The sequence below is a fragment of the Dasypus novemcinctus genome, chromosome 12 (genome assembly GCF_030445035.2).
Source record: "Dasypus novemcinctus isolate mDasNov1 chromosome 12, mDasNov1.1.hap2, whole genome shotgun sequence".
NCBI lineage: Eukaryota > Metazoa > Chordata > Mammalia > Cingulata > Dasypodidae > Dasypus > Dasypus novemcinctus.
Genome location: NC_080684.1, coordinates 2,634,970 through 2,658,899, shown reverse-complemented (window position 1 = coordinate 2,658,899; position 23,930 = coordinate 2,634,970). Strand labels below are relative to the sequence as shown.

At 39.4% G+C, this 23,930-nt stretch overlaps 1 protein-coding gene across 1 annotated transcript in view; it reads right to left on the bottom strand.

Annotated features, from left to right (window-relative positions):
* LOC101421592 (zinc finger protein 596-like) overlaps window positions 1–5,878 on the bottom strand; it is a 79,933-nt gene extending 74,055 nt beyond the window's left edge. The window contains exons 1-2 of the mRNA XM_058307731.2: window positions 5,742–5,878; window positions 3,870–3,911 (exon numbers count right to left, since the gene is read on the bottom strand). The gene's annotated coding sequence lies outside the window, so the exon portion shown is untranslated. The remainder of the gene's footprint in view (window positions 1–3,869; window positions 3,912–5,741) is intronic.
* Window positions 5,879–23,930: the final 18,052 nt, after the last annotated feature.

Genomic DNA, 23,930 nt, shown 5'->3' with positions numbered 1-23,930 from the left:
CTTCATGCAAAACTAATATTTGATTTTCTTTCCTTTACAATGACAATGTATCCTATGATTGTTGGTCTACTCTTACTAAGAATTAATAAAAGTTTTTCTAAAACATCTGAGTAACCTGCTTAGAGGGAAAAATTCTCTATCTTATCAGATAAACCTCCTGTGCTATATATCCTTTATACAAACATTATTTAATTGCTTTAGAAAATGAAAATGACTTCTCGCTTTTGAAATAAATTATTTTTTTTACCACCATGCTACTGCCTGTTTATTTTTAAAATATTTTGTTGTCCCTTTCATGAAGTAATTCTTGTTTCACAGTTTCCCACAATCTATTTATCAAAATCTTAAAACCTGACAACTTTTGACAGTTTCCTTCCAAAAATTGAACCATAAATAATATCTTCTTCAGCTCAAACTCTTATTGGGATTTTCCAGAGGGTCCTTGGAAAATCACAACAGATTTTTCTCTTTCACCTTGTAAAAAGAAAGATGATAAAATAGTTTTATTTCATAGGTTATCAGTTACATAGGAAATATTATCAAATTAAAAATGATTTTGTAACTTTCTGTTGGCTAAATTATAGGATAAAATGTTATTAATATAAGCATTTCAGAAAGTATATAAAGTTCTTGGAGACTTTTCTATATCTTCAGTGGCCATCAATTGTCCAAGGACTGATAAGTCTAATATTAGACAGTAGTATTATTGGCAATAAGTTCAGTTGTTCTTAAAATAATGTTTTATAACCTATCATCTGATTGTTCACTTTTGTAAAACAGCAATAAGTTAACCTTGGACGTTTTAAGTTTTCTGTCATTTACAGATAGTTTTTATTCTGATGCTTCCCTGAAAACACTTGCAATCAGCTACAGGTAAGTATGCTTCACCTTCAACATAAAGGGCTGTCCCAGAGACCTATGGGAATACTAGGCCAAGTTATCTGAGGCACTAACTACTAATGACATTCCTTAAATAAATTTTAGAGCATACCACTGTACTTAGTGAAAATCTCCAGAATTTTAACGAAGAAGCTGATAGGTTCTTGAGATTGATAACAGAAGATCTAATGAAACACAGATTAATTACTTAAGGCTAAATGAATTGATAAAGAATGATCATAGCTTTCTTTGGATTATTGCTAATATTTTATTGCTCTATTTTCTAGATACAAGGGATCCCTTACTGAATTAAGCTATCTATAATTCATAAAGCATTCATCTTTATCTCCTTGCCTGACTCTTCCAGAATTTGAAAACTCTTACTGAATATTCTTAAATTTACGGTACTATAATAATTATTTTAATAGATTCAATTAGACCTATTCTCCTTGTTAACAGGAAATAAAAGTTAAAAGTTATAAAGTAAAAGGTTATATAACCAAGTCTTAAGGATGTTAATTCAGGAATACAGAGGAAACTCTAAATCTATTGCATATTACAGCCCCCGCCTCAATGCAGCTGTCTGTTCCTAACTAAATTGTGTTAAAGATTCAGCAGAAGCTGCCAAATTAATTATAGCCTCAGTGAACTTAACTCTGAGCAGGCCTAACATTTTTCCTCCAGAAAACTGACTTCTTAAGTGATCCTTCTACTTCACCTCTTAACCTTCACCTAAAATGCTGTAATTTTATTGATCCTGCTACTCTGCTATCTTTATCCAATCAGGGACTATCCCAGTACTATAAACTTCAAAATTAAAGTTTCCAAACATGCTCTTATATCAACCCAGGTGTCATTCTATTTGTTAATGATTCTTATGCTAGAATTGTTAATGGTACATTCTAAACAGGCTATAACACTTGAATAACACAGCCATCCACAATTTTCTTCCACAAAAAAGGATGAACTCATCCTTACCTTACCCAACCCCGCTATCTCTCAGAAGGGAATTCTGTTAACATCTATAGCAGGGGTTCCTTTTTTCCATGGACTCCTTTGCCAGTCAGGTGAAAACCATGGACCCCTTCTCAGAAGGTAAGAGCAGTTAGCGTTACAACAATCAACATCAGCATGTCTTTAAATTAAAATTTCCAATTCAAGCTCACAGACCCCTTGAAATCTTTCCCCTGGTTTAAACCCCTGATCTCTAGTGATTTCAGCATGCAATGGAAGCAAAGAGGGTTCCTCACTTCTGGTATGCCAGTTGAAAATTGTGACCAGTGAATTATCTCCTTTCTACCAATTTACTCCCATCTACTGTTGGCATCATTAAGCTAAAGGCTTAAACAAAAAGGACTGAGCCTGAATAGTTTTAAAAATGCACTTGCATATTTTCACGCAAAAACAGCCACTAATTAAATGGCTGTAATTATAAACTTAAATTAATACTGTCCAAATTAACTGAAGAACCTAACCCTTCCTGGCCCAAAATTTTACCTCAGGGTGTTTATTCGTATCATTCCTTATAGGAAACTCACACTCTCCCCATATGAAACTATTCCTAGCCGAACTATCTCTGAGAATAAATTGAGACCTGATCATTTATTGTCACACCATGGAATGACCCAATTTGCAAATCCTTAATTCATTATGCCAAAGATTATCTCCAACAAGAAAAGGACACCTTTCCTGTCCCACATGATAGGCACTCCATTAATCATAATCTGTCACCAGGATAAGGGGTCTACTGGAAATGACACAGACAAAAGACAGTCCTAGATCCTCATTAAACCCAACCCTTCCAGGTACTCCTAACTTCTGACAATGCAACTTAATTACAGGGTATTGTCCAAGGGTCCATATTACTCAAATTAAAAAAAAATTCCATCAGACTCCTGGACTAATTAAGGAGACTTAAAAATCATACAAGCCAGGAAGGGAAGGAGAAAATGTCACAAAGTTGACTACTTATTCCCAAGGTGACAAGTCCTAACAAAAACAAGTCCTCACATAAACTCTACCTTACAACTATTTAAAATGCATAAAATCTTTATTTTCCCCTATGCTTTGTCCTTGCACCACCCTGGAAAGACAATGCCATTGTCTGTTTTTCCAAGGACATTTCAAAGGAAGGGAAGCTTACAGACTGTTGGAATTGTCACCATAAACCTTGATCTAGGCACACTGCAAAGGACCACACTGTTCTACCCAAAACAAATTTCTTCCTAATCACAAATGCTTCAGTCTCTTTGGATCAGACAGCAGCATTTCTTTTCATATCAAATATGAATACTAGACCCATGGCCTTCTTTACCCTGCTTTAATCTTTCTTGGATCTGTAAATTGTAACCAAAAATTAAGAATTAACAAAAGTTTGTGATTATTGAATCACTATATAGGTGCATTTTTACTTATTTTATCAATATACTATAGAATAGCCCACAGCTAATACCTGAAATTACTGAAACTGGCTAGGTCAACCTCTTTATGGTTATTGCAAACAAGGCTCACCATTGTGTATACTAACTATTGAGATGGTTTCCAGCCTGACTTACATTTGTTTATGGTTATTTCAAAATTATTCTCAGCCTTATGTATACTTACTATTGTGGTGTTTATTCTAAACTAACCTTACATTTGTTCAAGGTTATTTGAAAACTAGCTTGTGTATATTTACTATTGTGATTGTACCCATTCAACCCTCCCATGTTTAAATCCATAAAAACCCTAAGCTCCTCACAATCAAGGAGGTATATTTTGGGGCCATTGCTAAACCAATGATCCGTTATCCTAGCAAATAAACTTTCTCACTTGGAACCACAATATCTCAGGAATTGGTCTTTAAAAGTGTATTGGAAGGGCAGAACCTGCTTTTGCTCAGTATCAACCACATTATAGATATAACTGGTTGAGAGACTTATAAAGATATCATAGAAGAGTTTGGAAAACGTACTATAATAGTCCATATGTCTCCACAAACTACAAGTTACCTTAACAATGCATGTCCACTTTCAGGTTTTAAGGTACTGGATCTGCAAAAGATTCACAACACAAATTTTGGTCAGCTTTTCAGTTGAACTATCAATACCACAGATTCTTGGATACAAAGGACAAATGGATAGGATTCCTAGTAATGAATTTATAATAAAACATCACCTTGACTATAGTTACATTGTTCTGTCAGGCAATATTTTTATTGTGGAAATCTTATATTTGCCTGGGCAGTAAATTACCTTAATAGCCAATAAATGCCTGAGCAATGTGCATTTTGTCTCCTCACAGTCCCTTAGGAACTTGTAATAAATCTGAAACTTCTCACGGGAATACTCCCCTCAATCTACAATCTGAGGGAAAATGGGATTTACCCAGGGACTTAGTGATTCTGGGTTTGCTTCTTTTGGCAGATTGCTGCTACCTTGGCTTGGGGTTAACACAAATGAAAACAAGTTAAGATATTTATCAATCTCAGTAGGAGAAATTACTTGATATACTGCTAGGGCTCTAGCTGCACAGCAAGTCATTAGATTTAGTTAAACTTATTTTAGACAAGAGCATTGCCAAACTTGTTACTTATTAGCTGAAACAAGGAGCATTTTTGCCATTGCCAACATCACCTATTTTACCTGGTTACACACTTCTGGGGCAATTGAGAAATAATTAAATAGACCACATGGTTTAAACAGGTAAGGCCTTCCTCAAGGCTCTGATTTGATCACATTGATTTCACTTGGGTCAAATGGGTCCTGGGCTTAGGAGTATACTATGATGTAGGCAGCTGGGTCTTTTATCACTCTAGTACTCATTTTAGCCTCTCTGGTGTACTGTTTTCTCTCATGCATTTTGAATCTGTGTCCCCAACCACTTGTGATTTCTTTATGTCTGGGATCATTTGCCCAGCACATGATTTCTGTCTGGGATGACTTAATAATGATGACCATGGAAAAACTGGCATCATGACCATCTATGAGTCCAACATGAAAATAACCTGCAAGTACTACCCCAAGACCTTAGGCAGTAACTGAAAATAGGGTGAACACCTTACATTTTGATCACAACTCCCAATGGCTGAGAGCCAGATTAAACTAGGGGGAATTGTTAAACAAATTAAGTAAACCCTAGATAGAGTCCTTCATGCTAAGCCCTACATCAGCAAACTGAAGCTTAACTTAGTTCCTACCTCTTGTAAGTGCTCCTTTCCCCAGAACCTGAAATCTAACAACCTGCCATAACTTGCCAGGTTATTTCCTCTCCTCATTTTCCAGGAATCTTGACCTGTTCTATTTGTTTTTGTGCAGATATTTGTCCCCAGCTCCGTTGATTTGCTTAAATTTTCTTCCTCACTCAGTGCCCCATCTTCCTTACACTTTTCATTTCTGGGACTCTCCAGTCTCTAGCAGCAATTCAGTGCAGCCCTCCCCCTCCATTTCTCGCTATGAGGCTTTTCTGCCAAAAAAAAATGCCTTCTTCCCTATTAGGTTATCCTACCTTGGAGAGTCAGACAGGGTCATTCCAGAAAGGTGGCACTAAAAAGTCCATTCTGCATTTAAGGAATTCCACCAACAATAACTGGACTGCGTGAGCGCGCCACTGTCACAGCCCTTCGGCTGGGATTTTACTCCCCACTCCCTAAAATGAGGCCCTTCTGTTTTCAGCATTCCTCAGCAGCTGGTTTTCAGCACTGGGTCTCCGTGGCCTTCTGTCTCTGTAATTGGATATGCGTGGGGTTCTAACTCACTGGTGTTAGTTCCTCTAACATCTGTTTCCCTGGTGAGAGCGATCCAGGCAGCTCGCCGCCTCTGGGGAACTCCCAAGCTTTGCACGGAAGGGAAGAGGACCGGGAGGTCCTGGATGGGAGTTCCTACCTGCTGTTTTTCTCGTCAATTCAGGAATTGTGGAGTCCTATTCCAGGCTCTACGTATTCTCCAGAGTATCTGGGGAGCTTTTTTCAGGGCGGGGCTTCCGTCGCTGTGTTGATGACGTCACCCCTCCAACATTGATTTTTTTTTTTAAAGAAGTACCAGAGATTGAACCCAGGACCTTACCCATGGGAAGCAGGGGCTCAACCATTTGAGCTCCATCAACTCCCTCCTTGATTTTTTTTTCTAACTTTATCTCAAATTCTAAAAATAAAATAATAGACAAAACGCAGCTTAACAATTTGTGGAAGCGTTATTCTAAAAAATTCTTTCAGTCATCTTTATCTTATTAATCCTAAAAACAACCACAACGGTTTCGCCAGCGTTAAGAAACATACAGAAATGACTCCTCCTCCCGCGGGGCCAGCAGCACGAGGGGGCGGGGCTCGTTGGCGCTGCCGCAGCCGCCGCCGCCGCCGCTTCCCGGGCCGAGGCCTCCCGCAGCCCCGCGGCGCCCGCGCCTCCACTCTGCGCGGCCCCGTCCTCAGTCCGCCGCCGCGCGAGCTGATCTGGGCGTCTGCTCCGGCCAGGAGGAGGCTCAGAAGCTGCTCGAGCAGCCCCAGCTCCTTCCGTCCACGCTGCGGAGGGAGGAGGACGAGCGCCCTGCAGACCGCGAGGCCAGGGGTCGCTGAGGTCGCGCCCTCGGCTGGGCCCTGCAACAGCGACCCTCCCGTCCCTCGGGGCTGTCCCGCCCGCCCCGGCTCGGCTGGAGGGAGGGCGGGCGCTGGGCCCCCAGACCCACTCTCCCCTGCGGAGGCGGCGGGAGGCCAGGTCCGCGGGCGCCGTCCCTGGTTCCAGCCTCCCCTGCTCCCGGCTCAGGGCAGAGCCGGCGCCCGCGGCTCGGTGCTGGGGCTTGCTCTAAGCTCGGGCTCTCCTGGGCCGTGGCCCAAGCCCGGGTGGACGGAACACGGCCCGGCAGTGCTTAGGGTTCAAGGGTGGCTCTCTTCCCATCTGATCACGTAGCTCCGCCGTGGGGCCGCCCTTAGATCTGGTGCCCTGCCTGGCCCTGCCCTGGGACCCTGCCCCTCCTCCCGGTGCTCGGCTGCCTGGTTTTCCAGGTGGAGCCCTAACGCCTGCCCACCTGTCAGCTTCCTGAAAGAGGATGGTGGTCTTTTTTGGTGGGTTGAAGTGTTAGTGAATAAAATAATTGGTGACGGGTCATTGTTAGTAGTAGTAGTATTGTTTTGACGTTTCAGTATTAGCCGGAATGAAAAGGAATTCCATTATTTGAATCTCTTGTATAGTGGGCTTATGTTCCTGAAATTTTTAATAATTACGTACTTTCTGACCAGCTAGACAGAAGAATATGTGGACACTGCGTGTGTGCTTCATAATAATTGAAGGTTCATTTACAGGCCCGGAGATGGGAAACATCTAATTTTAGTTTATTCTGCCACAGCCTCTGAAATAAAATATTTTTATTTCTAAAAAAAAAAAAAGAAATACAGATACGTAAATGATTAGATATTGATTAAATGTCATGAGCAATGTCTCCTTAATGAAAAAATTAAAAAATCGTTCATATCTCATAAAACTAAACACATTTTTTTTACCTTTAGCATTGCTATAGTACCTTCTTTGCCATTTCTCAAAAAAAAATTACAATATTACTGGTAACTATAGTCTATAAATTATATTAGTTGCATTTTTCTTATTTATCATCAAATTCTTAACAACTTGTAGTTGAAGAACGTTCTGGTATTTATAGTATTAACCACAATCCTCATCTACCACCAAAATCACTATGTTTTACAGCCCCTAGATTAGCCTTATGCTGCCTTTCAATTAACATTAACCTCCCTAGGCTACATCTTTCAACTGCAATCCCAGGGTATCAATAAGCAGTGTCAGGGACCTTCCCACTCCCGAAGGTCCCAGGATCAGTTCCCAGTGCCGCTTAAAGAGAAGACGAGCAGACACGGAAGAACACAGAGCAGACAATGAGGGGAGGAGGAGAGAAATAAATAAATGAATCTTTAAAAATTAGAAAAAAAAAAAGCAGTGTGCCTAATAGTCATTATAATGTGCTAATATCAACTCAATCCATTACAAGATATTTACAATTGACCTTATTAAACATTCTACATACATTCAGTATCATCCCCACCTTCTTAACCAGCATTCTGTCTCCTGCAAACTCGACTCTGTCGTGTAATTCCATAAACTTACTCATCATATTGAGACCATATCAGTGAGGACATGCAGTATTCATCCTTTTGTTTCTGTCTTATATCACTCAAAATAGTATCCTCAAGAATAATCCTTGTTGTCACATGCATCCTGATTTCATTTCTTCTTATACCTGAGTAGTATTCCATCGTATTCATATACCACATTTTGTTTACCCATTCATCAGTTGATTGGCATTTAAGCTGTTTCAATATTTAACCTTTGTCAGTAATGCCACTATGAACATGGGTGTGCAAATGTCTGTTAACATCCTTGCTTGCAGTCCTTCTGTTTATATTCCTAGTAGTAGGATTGCTGCATCATAGGGCAGTTCTATATTAAGCTTTCTGGGGGACCATCAAAAAATCCTCCACAGAGGCAACACCATTTACGTTCCCACCAACAGTGAATGAGTGTTCATATTTCTCCACATCTTCTCCAGCACCCATAGTTTTCCGGTTTTTTAAAATATAATTCCCATTCTGTAAGGCATGAAATATTCTCACTGTAGGGTTTTTTTTAAAAGATTTATTTATTTACTTATTTTTCCCCCTTCCACTCCTCCCACCCTGATATTTTTGCTGTCTGTGTTGTCTTCTCTTCTCATTTTCTCTCCTCTAGGATTCGATCCTGGAGACCCCTGATGTGGAGAGAGGTTCCTTGTCAATTGTACCACCTCAGTTCCTGGTTTCTTCTGTGCTTCACCTTGACTCTCCTTTTGTCTCTCTCTCTCTCTCTTTTTTTTTTAAGATTTAAAAAAATTTTTTTCTCTCCCCTTCCCCCCCCCCCACCGCCCCAGTTGTCTGCTCTCTGTGTCTGTTCGCTGTGTGTTCTTCTATGCTTATCAGCGGCACCCAGAATCTGAGTTTCTTTGTATTGCATCAGCTTGTTGTGTCAGCTCTCCGTGCGTGTGGTGCCATTCTTGGGCAGGCTGCACTTTCTTTGGCACTGGGCAGCTCTCCTTACGGGGTGCACTTCTTGCACATGGGGCTCCCCTATGCGGGGGACACCCCTGCTGGTAACGGCACTCCTTGCGCACATCAGCATTGCGCGTGGGCCAGCTCCACACGGGTCAAGGAGACCCGGGTTTTGAACCGAGGACCTCCCATGTGGTAGGCAGATGCCCTATCCATTGGGCCCTTGTCTTTCTTTTGATGCATGGTCATCCTGTTGCTTGACTCAGCTGCACGGGCACTGGCTTACCATGCAAGCACTCGTGTGGGTACTGGCTTACCACACAGGCACTCGCCCAGGCACTAGCATGCTGTGTGGGCACGCTTTCTCTTCTTTTTCACCAGGAGGCCCCAGGGATCAAATCCTAGTTCTCTCATATGCCAGGTGGAAGCTCGATCACTTGAGCTACATCCGTTTCTCTCATTGTAGTTTTTTTTTTTTAAGATTTATTTCTTCTCTCCCCACCCCAGTTGTCTGTTCTCTGTGTTCATTTGCTGTGTGTTCTTTGTCCACTTCTGTTATTAGCAGCACAGGAATCTGTGTCTCTTTTTGTTGCGTCATCTTGCTGTGTCAGCTCTCCGTGTAATGCTGAGCATCTTTTCATAAGATATTTTGACCATTTGTAATTCCTCTTTGAAAAAGTGTCTTTTCATCTTTTGCCCATTTTAAAATTAGGTTGTCTTTCTGTTGTTGTGATCTCTTTATATAACACAAAAATAAAATCCTTTTTTGACATGTGGTTACTGGACATTTTCTTCCATTGAATAGTCTGCCTTTTCCCCTTCTCAAAAAAATCAAAACATATCACTTTTAGTGATTCATTTTCAGGAAATCCTAAGTCCTATTTATCTATTTTTTCTTTCATTGCTTGTGTTTTGTGTGCAAGGGCCAAGAAACCACCATCTACATCAAGATCTTAAAGTTGTTTCCCTACATTTTCTTCTAGGAGTTTTATGGTTCTAGATTTTTATATTTAGGTTCTTAACCTGTTTTGAGTTAATTTAAGTTAATGACAGATCCTTTTCTTTCTTTGAGATATGGCTATCCAGTTTTCCCAGCAGCAATTTTTGAAGATGCTGTTCTAACACAGCTAGGTTGGTTTCACAGCCTTGTCAAAACTCACTTGACCATAGATGTGAGTCTATTTTGAACTCTTGATTCAATCCCATCAATCAATCTTTATACCAGGACATGCTGTTTATTACCACTTTAAGTAAATAATAGGTTTTAAAGTCACGACATGAGACTCCTTCAACTTCATTCTTCTTTTTAAATAGTTTTGTTATTCAGTGGCCTGTGGCCTTCCACATAAATTTAATAATTGACTTTTCAAGTTTTACAAAGAAATCTGCTTAATTTGTATCAAGATTGCATTAAATCTATAAATCAGTTTGGGTAAAACTGACATCTTAGTGATATTTAGTTTTCCAACACATGAACACAGACTGTCCTTCAATTTATTGACTTCTTCCTTGTTCCTTTCAACAATGTTTTGTAGTTTTCTGAATGCAGGCCCTTTATGTCCTTGGTTGTTTATTCCTAAATATTTGATTATTTTAGTCAATATTGTAAATGGAATTTTTTTCCTGACTTCCTCCTCAGTGCTGGTTAGTAGTGTATAGAAACTCTATTGAGTTTTTGCATTTTAATTTTGTGTTCTGTCACTTTGCTGACATTGTCAATTAGTACTAGTAGTTTTGCTGTGAATTTTTGGGTATTTCTAAGATAGAATCTTATCATCAGAAAATAGTGAAATTTTACTCCTTCTTTTCCTATTTGGGTGCCCTCTATATCTTATATTTGCCTAATTTCTCTAGCCAGAACTTCTAGCATAATATTGAATAACAGCAGAAATCATGGACATCCTTGTTTTTTTCCTGATCTCATTGGGAAAAAAATGGTCTTTCACCATTCAGTACAGTGTTAGTTATGGTTTTTTCATATGTGGTCATTATCATATTTGGAAAATTTTCTCCTGTTGCTATGTTCCACAGAGTTTTTATCAGGAAGGGGTGTTATGTTTTGTCAAACTCCTTTTCTGGCTCTTTTGAGATAATCAAGTGATTTTTTTTCTTCCATTTACTAATGTGGTATATTACACTGGTTGATTTTCTTATGTTGAACCATCCTTGCATAACTGTTATAAAATCCATATGATCAGGAAGTGGATGTAGCTCAAACAGTTGGGCACCTGTTTCTCACACGGGAGATCCTGTGTTCAGTTCCAGGAGCCTCCTAAAAACAAAAACAAACAGTAAGGGAAGCAGATGTGGCTCAAGTGATAAGGCCTCCACCTACCATATGAGAGGACTTGGGTTGACTCCCTGAGGCCTCCTGGTGAAAAAGAAGAGAAAGCATGCCTGTACGGCAAGCCAGTGCCCATGTGGTAAGCCGAGCGCCCATGCCATAAGCCAGCTGCACACGCGGTGAGCTGAGTGTCTGCACAGCAAGCTGAGTGCCCATGTGGGTGCCTCTGCAGTGAGGCAAGTACCCTTGTGGTGAGCTGAGTGCCCACATGGTGAGCTGAGTGCCTGCACAGTGAGCTGAGTGCCCATGCAAATGTCAGCATGGCAAGCCAAGTGCCCACGAGTCCCTGTGTGGTCAGCCAGTGCCTGTGTGATGAACCAGTGCCCATGTGGTGAGCCAAGTGCTTACATGAGTGCCCACATTGTAAGCCAAGTGCCCATGGGAGTGCCCACATGGTGAGCCACTACCCATATATTGAGCCAGTACCCATGTGGTGAGCCAAGTACCCTTGTAGCAAACCAAGTGCTCATGTGTTGAGTCAGTGCCCATGCAAGTCATGCAGCAAGATGATGATGCAACAAAAAGAGAGATGAAGGGGAGAGTCAAGGTGAAGCACCGCAGAGACCAGGAACTGAGGTGGTGCAATTGACAGGGAACCTCTCTCACATCAGAGGTCCCCGGAATCAAATCCAGGTGAATCCTAGAGGAGAAAGATGAGAAAAGAAGACAAAAAGAGAAATAAAATCACACAGCGAATGGACACAGACAGCAAAAAACAGGAGGGTGGGGGAGGGGGATGAAGAAGGGGAGAGGAAGTAAAAATGAGTAAATAAATGAAAAATCTAACTCAGGTGAGCCAATGTGGCTCAGTCTTTGAGTGCTAGCTTCCCACATATGAGGTGTTGGTTTCAATCTCTGGCACCTGTACCTCAAAACAAAAAACATAGGATCATGGTATATGATTTTAATTTTCTTTTGAATTTGGTTAGGAAGAATTTGTTGAAGATTTTTCCATCTATATCCGTTAGAGATATTGGTCTATAATTTTCTTTTTCTGTAATATTTCTATTGGGCTTTAGTGTTAAGGTGATGCCCCCAGAGACTAAATTTTGTAGCATTCTTTCCTGTACAATTTTTTTGAAGAGGTTGAGCAAGTTCAGTATTAGACCACCTTTGAATGATTGGTTAGAATTCACTGTGCAGCCATCCGGTCTTGAGCCTTTCCTTTTGGGGAGGTTTAAGATGATTGTCTCATTTTTAAATTGTGGTTGGCTTGTTGAGGTTTTCAGTTTTTTCTAGGGTCAGTATAGGTAGTTCATGTGTTTCTAGAGTTTATCCATTTCATGAATATTGTCAAGTTTGTTGGCATACAGTTAATAGTATCCTCTTTTGATATTTTAATTTCTGCTAGGTCAGTGTTAATGTCCCCATCTTGTTTCTTATTTTATTTATTTGCATCTTCTCTCTTTTGTTGTTGTTGTTGCTTAAACTAGCTAAGAATTTTTTATTTTGTTCATCTTCTCAAAGAACTAAACTTTGGATTTGTTGATTTTCTCTTTTGTCTATTTTTATAATCCATTTTATTTATTCCTGCTGTAATCTTTATTGTTTCTTTTCTTCTTCTTGCTTTTGGATTAGTTTGCAGCTCTTTTCCTAGTTCACCAGATGTGCAGTGATGTCTGATTTGAGCTCTTTTTCCTTGTTAATATAAGCATTAATGGCTATAAATTTCATTCTTAGCACTGCCATAATTTTCAGTAGGTACAGGGGATTGAACCGAGGGCCTCATACATTGGAAGCAGATATGTTGTGTCCTTGCTTCCATTCATCTTGAGATATTTACTGATTTTGCTTGCAATTTCTTCTTTGAATTACTGATTATTTAAGAGCTTATTGTTTAATCTATATATAGTTATGAATTTTCCCTTTGTATAGCTGTTATTTCCATCTTAATTCCATCATGATCAGACTGCTTTCTTAAATTTCAATTTTTAAAAATTTATTAAGATATCACTTATGTCACAACAAAAGTTCTACCCTGGAGAAAAGTCAATGAGAACTTGAGAAGAAGGCATGTTATTTTGTTTTGGAGTGTACTGTTCTATAAATCTATGTTCAGTCTACTTCATTTGCCATATTATTCAAGCTCTTTTGTTTCTTTATCTATCCTCTGACCAGATATTCTATCCAGTGCGTTGAAGTCTCCAAATTTTATTGTAGAGACATCAGTTTCTCTCTCCAGTTTTGCCAGTGCTTGCCTCCTATATTTTGGGGCACCTAAGTTAGGTACAAAAATTTTTATTATTTTTATTTCATCTTGGTGAATTTTCCCATTTAATATATAGAGACCTTCTTTATCCATTATAGCAGTTTTGCATTTAAAATTTATTTTGTCTGATATTAGTATCACCACTCCAGATATTTTTTTATTACTATTTACATGGAATACATTTTTCCAACCTTTCACTTCCAGTCTGATTGTGTCCTTCACATCTAAAGTAAGTCTTGGACATGTGGAAAAATGGCATTGAGGTAGGTAGGCAAGGCCTGACTCACAAAAAAAAAAAAAAGAGGAGAAAGGGTGGGGTCTTGTCCAAGGGAGCTGCTTTAAATGTATATAGAACTGGAAAGTGCTCTGCCTCATCCAGGAGGGAACTGGACAGATAAAGAAGACCAAGGAAAATATAAGTTGCTCACCTCTGTGGCTGGAAACAGCACCTGTGCTCCTCTGACAGAGCACGTGGTCTTGGTGGAACCCCTAGCTTGCTGCTGCCAACAGGGTAGGAGGGAGCATTCCCTGGGAGAAAGAGGGGTCTTACAGAGAGTGGTGTTTTTGCAGTGTGTTTTGCCAGCTGAGCCCCTCTGAGTCTTGAAGGGACCCCAATCTGACAAGGAGAAGGGAACAGGGATCTGCTCAGACAGGCTGTCACTCCCAGTCACCCAGGGAGAGAGAGGAACTATATTAGACCAGGGACAGAGACAGGCACCTAATCAGCAGGGCTCCAGCCAACTGTTAGAAGACTGTCCAGCCTGAGGGAAAAGGGGCAGATGGAGCAAGATAAGCTTTTTGAAGCCTAGCTATCCTGTGGAGCCAGTTTAGTTCGGTGGAAGATTTTCGGCCTTGTGGATAAGAGGTTGCTGGTTTGATTCCCAGGCCTATGTAGAGAAGTGATCCTGAGAGTGCTTCACTGGGTTATCAGGTAACCAGCTGATACCTTATGATGGGGAACATACCTTATGACAGGGAACATGTAGACCTTTTTATTTTGTTTTGCTTTAGGTTTTCTTGCATTTGTTATTTTTTGTTTTTGAAAGGTTCCTTTGTTTTCTTCCCCTTGTTTTGCTTGCTAAAACATGATACATCGCCTGTGGAGGGCAGGCTACAGGGTGATTGATTGATGAACACAGGCAGCCTAAGAAGCTTGTTACGGTCCTAAGAGGGAAGTCTCATTTTCCTGAGTTTTTTTGTTGTTGTGTATGTGTGTCTAGTTTAGTGTATTTCCCCTTTCTTTGTTTCCTTTTTCCTTTTCCCTACTTTTCCACCTTATTTCCTCTTTTTCTTCCATTTTTCTATCTTCTGTTTTTTGTTGTTATTCTTTCAATCCACCTCTTTTTGTTTGGCTATCAATTATTTTTTATTTCAATCTCTTTTTCTTTCTTTTTTATTTTCTCTTTTTCTCTCTTCTTATCATGCCAGTCATTAACTTCGTTCTATATATTTTTCTCTATTTCATTTCTTGTTTCATCTTTTCTATTCCATTTTTTAATTCTTATTCCTTTGCAATGATGAGTTTTTACTTATGTTAATTATTTATTTCCCCCTTATACCTTTTATTAATTATTAATTTTTTCTCTTAACTCTTTGCATTTCTCTGGTCCTAATATTTATTTTTCAAGGGAACACAGACAACAGCAAAGAAATAGAATAAGAGGAGCCAAGCATGAAAGAGAAACCTTAACACACACACACACACACACACACAAAGCAAAATGAAACCCTAGAGTAGGAAAGCACATCAAGATAAACAGATACCTAGATACCAACCAAAAAAGAAAAATTACAAGCTATACCTAGCTATACTAAGAAACAGGAAGATGTGGGACTGTCTAATGAACAAACTAAAGGACAGTAGGAGATGCAGAATGTGGAAGAACTCATCAGAGATGTCCAAATATCATGAATCAAATAAATGAAGTGATGGAAGAGATTAATCATATTAAGAAGACCCTGGGTGAACATACAGAAGAAATTGTAAACTACATAAGAAGATAAACAGATATTATAGTGATAAATGATGCAATGCAAGAAATAAAAAAACTGGAAGAATATAACACCAGATTTGAGCAAAAAGAGGCAAGAATGAGTAAGACAGTACATCTGAAATCAGACAGATTTAGGAAAGAAAAATTAAAAGATAGAAAAATTTCCAGCAGGGACTTAGGGATTTGAGTGACAAAGCAAAAACCCTCAAACATATACTTTATAGGCATCTCAGAGGAAGAAAAGAAGGAGAAGGGAGCAGAAGGAATGTTGGACTAAATAATGACTGGAAAAGTTCCCAACTCTTCTGAGGGACATGAACATACATGTCCAGTAAGTGCAGTGAACCCAAAATAGTATAAACCCTAAAAGCCCTACCCCAAGATATATACTTGTCAAATTGTCCAATGCTCAAGGCAAAGAGAGAATACTGACAGCAGCAAGAGAAAAGAGATCCATCACATACATGGGAAGCTCATTAAGATTAAGAACTGATTTCTCACCTGAAACCATGGACACATGAAGGCAGTGGTATAACATAATTAAGATGCTAAAAGAAAAAAACTATCAGCCAAGAACTCTGCATCCAGTGAAGCAGTAATTCAAAAATTAGGGAGAGTTCAAAATATTCACAGATAAACAGAAATTAAGAGAGTTTGTCAATATGAAACCTATCCTTCAAGAAATACTAAAGGAAGTTCTACAGGTTGAAAGGAAAAAACAGGAAGCAAAGGGTTGGAATAGACTATAGGAAAGAAAATTATTGGTAAGAAAAACTGAAAAGGGAAAAACAGTAATAAAAACAAAATATGCCATAAATAAACCTAAAGAAAATATGGTTAGTGTAATTAATTCCTTGATAGTAATAATATTGAATGTTGATGGATTAAACTCTCCAATGAAGAGATGCAGAATGGCAGAATGGATAAGGAAATATACTGATCTATATGCTGTCTACAAGAAACTCATCATAGACCAAAGGAAAAAGGAGGATGAATATGAATGGGTGAAAAATAATTTTATCTGCAAATAATAACCAAAAAAAATGTGGGGGTTGCTATACTAATAGCAGACAAAATAGATTTTAAATGCAAAACTATTTTAAGAGACAAAGAAGGACACCATGTATTAGTAAAAGGGGTAAGCTGTCAAGAAAAAAGAGCAATCATAAACACTTATTCACCTAATCTGAGTGCTTCAAAATACAGGAGAAAACATTGGAAAAACTAAGTGGAGAAATAGATGCCTCTACAATTAAAGTCCTCGTGGGGGGCTTTTATATAGCATTATCACCATTAGACAGAACTGCTCAACAAAGGATCAATGAAGAAACAGGGACCTTGAATAATACTGTAGAGGAACAGGACCTAAGACACATATAGAGAACATTACACCCAAATATAGTGGGATATGCATTCTTCACAAATGCACAGGGATCATTCTCCAGGATAGACCACGTGTTAGGCCACAGAATAACTCTTAATGTATTCAGAGTAATTGAAATTATACAAACTAATTGCTCTGACCACAATGAAATGAAGCTGGAAATCAGTAAGGTGCAGAAAAGCAGATTAGGCACAAAGATATGAAGTTAACACACTCTTAGACAATCAGTGGGCTAAGGAGGAAATTGCAAAAGCAATCAATAGCTGCCTTGAAAAAATAAAAATGACAACACAATGTTAAAACCTATTGGATGCAACAAAAGAAGGGCTGAGAGGAACTTTTTAGCCATAAAAGCCTATATTAAAAAAGAAAAATGAACTAAAATCAAAGACCTAACTGCACACATGGAGGAATTATAAAAAGAACAACAAAGTAACCCCAAAGGAAGTAAAAAGAGAGAAAGAACAAATATTAGAGCAGAACTAAATGAAGTTGAAAATAAGAAAGCTCACCCACAAAAAAAAAAAACACAAAAAGCGGTACTTAAAGATTTTTTAAAATTAATTTTTACTATCTTTTTTTAAAGGTACACAGATCACACAAAATGTTACACTAAAAATATAAGGGGCTCCTATATACCCATTCCCCACACCCCCCACTCCTGCCACATCAACAACTTCTTTCATTAGTGTGGTACATTCATTGCATTTGATGAATACATTTTGGAGCACTGCTATACAGCATATAGTTTACGTAGTAGTTTATATTCTCTCCCAGTTCTTTCATTGGTTTATGGCAGGATATATAATGTCCTGCATCTGTCCCTGCATTATGATAAAGGAGAACTCCAAATTGCAAAAATTCCCCCATATCACCTCTTTTTCCCTCTCCATGCCTTCAGCAACTCCCATGGCCACTCTCTGCACATCAATGATATAGTTTCTTTCATTGCTAGAGTCACAATAATTCTATAGAAGAACACCAGTAAGTCCACTCTAATCCATATTTTTTAAAGATTTTTAAAAAATTTCTCTCCCCTTCCACCCCCCCCCCCATTGTGTGCTTTCTGTGTCCATTCACTGTGTATTCTTCTATGTCTGCTTGTTTTTTTGTATGCAACACTGGGAAACTCTGTTGCTTTTGTTGTTGTTGTGTCATCTTGCTGTGTCAGTGCTGTGTGCAACAACACTCCTGGGTGGACTGCACTTTCTTTGTATGGGGCAGCTCTCCATATGGAGCATACTCCTTGTACATGGGGCACCACTATGCGGGGACACCCCTGTGTGGTGCAACACTCCTTGCACATGGAAACACTGCATGTGGGCCAGCTCACCACACAGGTGAGGAGGCCCTGGGTATCAAACCCTGGGCCTTCCATATGGTAAGTGGATGCTCTGTCAGTTGAGCCACAACTGGTTCCCTAATCCATATTTTATTCCTCAATCTTGAGGATCCTCAGATGCCGATGCCCACTATACCTCTAAATTGAGAAGGGGGTTAGATCCCACATGACTGATGGGTGGGATTCTCCCACTTGCAGTTATAGACTCTCTCACTTCCTTAGTGGGGTGGTTGACCATCCTCACCTCCCTGTTAACTGACCTGAGTAAGTCCAATGAAATAGAGTAGGTGCTGCAACTCTGCCAAGGCCCAGGGCCCAACTGGCACATGGACAGTCCAGAAATTCAAATCTCCTGGGCATACACCAACCCTAGTACCAAACACAGGTTCAGTAAAAGTGACAGAAGAGGCATGCATAGGGAGATGGCACATCTGAGTCCAATTCCATCACACGTAGGAGCACAGATTCTGAAACAGGGCCCACTGGCAAGGCACTGAACTCCAGAGCCATTTGCCCTGACTGTAGGACCTGGGTGTCTCTGTAGCCCTCAGGAACACCATTAACTTCAGTTGTATCTACTTTGGCTGTCTGAGTTCCTGCTGAGACATGCATAAGTATGACCCCGCTGATGAAATCCTGACTCATTTTGAAGACTGTTAGCCATATAAACTCATTTGTTTTTACCATTTTCCTCTTTTATTCAAGACCTTTTTTAAGTTTCATCACCAACTTGTGCTTGGGTGTAATCCCTTGGAACCAGGGAAGCTCATCCCCAGGTGTCATGTCCCACACTAGCAGGAAGGTAATACATGTACATGCTAAGTTTGTCTTAGAGAGTGGTCACATTTGAGCAACATGGAGGTTCTCAAAACCTACCACCACTTTTACTTAAACAGTAAACTGATATTCAACAAAGCCACCAAGCTTACTCAACCAGGAGAGAATAGCCTCTTCAACAAATGGTGCTTGAAGAACTGTATATCCATATCCAAAAGAATGAGAGCACCAGCTCACACCTTATACAAAAATTAACTCAGATGGATCAAAGATCTCAATATAAGATCCAAGATCATAAAGATCTTGTAAGATAATGTAGGGAAGCATCTACAAGATCTGATATTAGAAAATGGTTTCATGAACTTTACAACAAAAACTTGAGCAAAGAAAGAACAGATAGATAAATGGTACCTCTTTGAAACTAAAACCTTTGCATCTCAAAAGAGTTTATCAAGAAAATGAAAATGCAGCCTACCTCATGGGCAAAAATATTTGGTAACAATCTAACCAATAAGGGTCTAATATCCAGTGTATATAAAGAAATCCTACACCTGGATAATAAACAAATAGCCCATTTAAAAAATGGACATATGATTTGAAAAGACACCTCTCCAAAGAAGAAATACAAATGACTAAATAGCAAATGAAAAGATACCCAACCCAACATCATTAGCTGTTAGGTAAATGCAAATCAAAACAATGAGGTATCATCTTTCACCCATTAGACAGATATCTATTAAAAAATCAGAGGACTACAAGTGTTGGAGAGGATGTGGAGGAATGGGAATTAACATCCACTCCTGGTGGGAATTTAGAATGATCCAGTCATTGTGGAGGACAATTTGGTGGTTCCTCAGGAAGCTAACTATAGAACTAACATATGATCCAGCAATCCCACTTCTGTGAATATATTCAGAACAATTTCAAGCAGGGACATGAACCAATGCTCATAGTGGCATTATTCACTATTGCCAAAAGTTGGAAACAACCCAAATGTCCACCAACAAATGAATAGATAAGCGAACTCTGCTGTATGCATACAATGGAATATTACTGAGCTGCAAGAAGGAATGCAGTAGTAACACACGGGCAAACATTGATGAATCTTGAAGACCATATGTTGAGTGAAGTAAGCCAACCAACGAAGGACAAATATTACATGACCTCAATTACATGAATTAAGCAAATTGAGCAGACTCACAGTACTAGAGTCAGGAAGATAGGTTTACAGGGAATAGAAAGGAAGTAGAGGATTGAAAGACAATCCATAAGGACAAGATTTGTGAGGAGATAGCAGGATGTATTTGTGCTTTGGGTGGGAATGACAGTAGTGTAGTGATGCTATTGGGTTGGGTGGAGCTGGGCTGTGAATGGGTAGGGTGGAGGTAGTTTGGACTGTCCATGGACCTGGCAGGGAGAGTCAGGTGAGGGAGCAGGTGAGCTCAGGGGATTTGTGGGTATGTGGTTGAAACTACAATTTTGGAAATATTTTGTCAAATATGGCAGGGGAGGGTTACAGGTTTAGGGGGTTGGATATGGAGGGCACATGGGACAGGGCACACCTGGGGCTGACTTCTAGGTAGTGTGTGACTGTTCATCTTGTCATAGTGAGTTGTATCACTGAGTGGAGACCTACACAATGAATGGGAATTTGTTGGACTCCCATCCTGAGGAGTCCTGCTAAGTTCTCAAAAGAGAGAGGCAGAAGTCTCTTAAGAGCATAGACTGTGCCTAATAGGGGAGGACAGGCCAATGAGTCAAGCCCTCAGTGTAGTTGCAAGTAACTGAATCTTGTTCTTCAATGAGTGAAGCTTTTTGGTGGCTGTGGGTCCCAAAGGAAGGGGGAGAGAGAAATATAATTGATGGAACATCTGTTATATTTGGGGGAACATTGGAATTGTACATGATCTTGCAATGGTAGGCACAGGCCACATTAAATTTCATCAGAATTTATATTAATTGTATGGTCCAAATGTAAACCATAATGTATTAATAAACCATAGGCCATGATTAGTAGCATTGCTTCAATATTTCTACATCAATTGTAACATGTACCATCCACATGTAAAATATTATTGATAGGTGAAGGGGAAAAGTGGGAGCCTGTTGGATATATCGGAATCCCCTCTAATCTGCACATAACTTTTATGTAACCTAAAGCTTCTTTGAAGATAAAATGAAAAAATAAGGCACTGGAGGAATATATGGAAGAAAAAGTCACTGTACATACAAGACAACGGATCTTGCAGTGATGAAAGACATTGTCAATTTTTAAATTTTTTAACTGTTTTTATTTCAAAAATTTGAAATTTTATATTTTAATTATTTTTAAAACTAACATAATTATCTCATTTTCTTATTAATCCTAGTTTATTTTGTTGGCTTCATTTTTGAAGACGTTTTTGATTATAGAAGAGTTACAACTGTGGAAGGGGAGGATCATTCATATGGGGTGTAAGTGATGGGGGATTCATGGGAGGAGGTTCACCTGGGGCATACCCACAAGACACAAATGTGTTCAAGTGTTCATAGGGCATTATCACAGTGGGTGGAGACCCACACAACAATGGAAAGAATATCAAATTCCCATCCTGGGGAGCTCTGCCACATTCTCTAAAGGAATAGCAATAATCCCCCAAATACAGGAGCAGTGACTACTGAAAGAGGGTGGACCATTGACAGGCCCTGGATATTGATGAATGAAAATATGTACCTTTTCTTTTGAAATTGAAACTTAGCCTTTGTTGCCTAAGAGTTTCCTTCTGAGAGCCTCCTTGTTGCTCAAATATCACCTCTCTCTGAGCCAAACTTAACATAGAAATGTATTACCTTTCCCCTGGCAAGGGGAATCCAGGGGATGAGCCTCCCTGGCACCAAGGGATTGCTATCAAATGCCAACTAGCAATGCAACTTGAAAAAGGCCTCGGCCAAAAGGGGAAAAGGGTAAATGCAAATGAGTTTTTATGGCTAAAAGACTTCAAAGTGAGTTGAGAGGTCATTCTAGAGGTTACATTTATGCATGTCTCAGCAGGATCTCATTGATTTCTACAGTAAATATTGTCTCAAATATTGGGGCTCCTGATGACTCTGGAGACATCCAGACACTATAGGCAAGGCAGATGGCTCAGGAGTTTGGCACCCTTCCAATAGGCCCTACTCTGGAATTTATGCTTCCCAGTGTGACAGAGTTGCACTCATTTGTGGTTTCCCTATACATGGCTCTTCTTCCCCTTCTATTTGAACCCATAGTTAGTACTAAAGTTGAGAAGTTATTAAGAGACATATTTTTGGGCTGTCCATTGCCAATTGGGCCCTGAATCTCAGAGTTGCAACACCTCTCAAGTCATTGGACTTACCCAGGACAACTAACAAGGAGATGATGATGGGCAACAAACATCCCAAGGAACAGAGTCTGCAACTGCAAGCAGGGTAGTCCTATCAATCTGCCCCATGGAACCTAAACAACCTCTCTATTAGAGGTCAAGTGGGCCATCATCCCAGAGTCCTCAGGAATGGGGAATGAAAGATGGACTAGAGCAGATTTCCTGTTATTCTACTATGGACTTATTGTTATTCTAGCAATGGAAGAACTTTTATCATTTATGTGGAGGCAGTAGCCACCAGAGGTTCTGAGGGGAAGGAGAGGGAAATACAGGTGTAATATGGGGGCATTTTCAGGACATTGGAATTGTCCTGAATGATGATGCAATGACAGATACAGGCCATTATATATATTGTCATAACTTACAAAGTTATGCAGGAGAGAGTGTAAACTATAATTTAAACTATGATCCATCCACACTTAGTGGCAATGCTACAATATGTGTTCATCAATTGTAACAAATGTATTGCACTAATGAGGGATGTCATTAATGTGGGAAAGTGTGGGAGAGTAGGGCATGGAGCATATGGATATCCCCTGTATTTTATATGTAACATTTATGTAATCTAAGTATATTTAATAAAAGTCTAAATATAAAAAATAAAATTTAAAATTAAAAGAATTTTAAAAATAAAGTGAATCTTTTCAGGAGTGAATGTAGCTCATTGGTTGAGCACCTGCTTCCCATATATGAGGTAACTGTTCAATCTCCAGTACCTCCTAAAAACACTAAAAATAGTGTCTGTTGTAATCAACAAATAGCTCAGATTTTTCCCCCATTCTGTCATTCTATGTCTTTTGATTGAGGAATTCAATCCATTAACATTCAATGTTATTACTGTAGCAACATTACTAACCTTGTCCATTTTATCCCTTGGCTTTCTGTTTTCATATCTTACTATTTTATGTTTTTTAACCCTTCCAGTTTTCCTTATTTATTATCTTCATTACTACATTCTTCTTCAAGACTTTCATTCTTATAATTTCCTTCAGACTGTAGCATACCCTGCAGTATCTTTTGTAGAACCTGCCTCTTTGTGACATATTCTAAATTTTTATTTGTCTGTGAAGACTTTAAACATTTTTGAAGGATAGTTTTCCTGGAGACAGAATTCTTGGCTGGCAGTTTCTTCCTTCAGTACCTTAAATATATTATACCACTGTCTTCTTAAATCCATGCTTTCTGATGAGACATCAGAGATTAGACTTATTGAGGATCCCGTATAAATTATACATTGATTTTCTCTTGCTGCTATCAGAAACATCTCCTTATGTCTGGTGTTTAACATTTTTAAAAGATGTATTCATTTATTTATTTTCCCCTTCCCCTCCTCCCACCCTGCTGTTTCTGCTGTCTCTGTTGTCTTCTCTTCTCATTTTCTCTTCTCTGGGATTCACCAGGATTTGATCCTGGAGACTCCTAATGTGGAGAGGTTTCCCTGTCAATAATGCCACCTCAGTTCCTGGTTTTCTGCTGTAATTCACCTTGACTCTCCCCTTGTCTCTCTTTTGGTGTGTTATATCTTGCTGTGTGACTCACTTGTGCAGGCACTGGCTCTCCACATAGGCACTCACATGGGCACTCATGCAGGCACTGGATCAACACACAGGCACTTA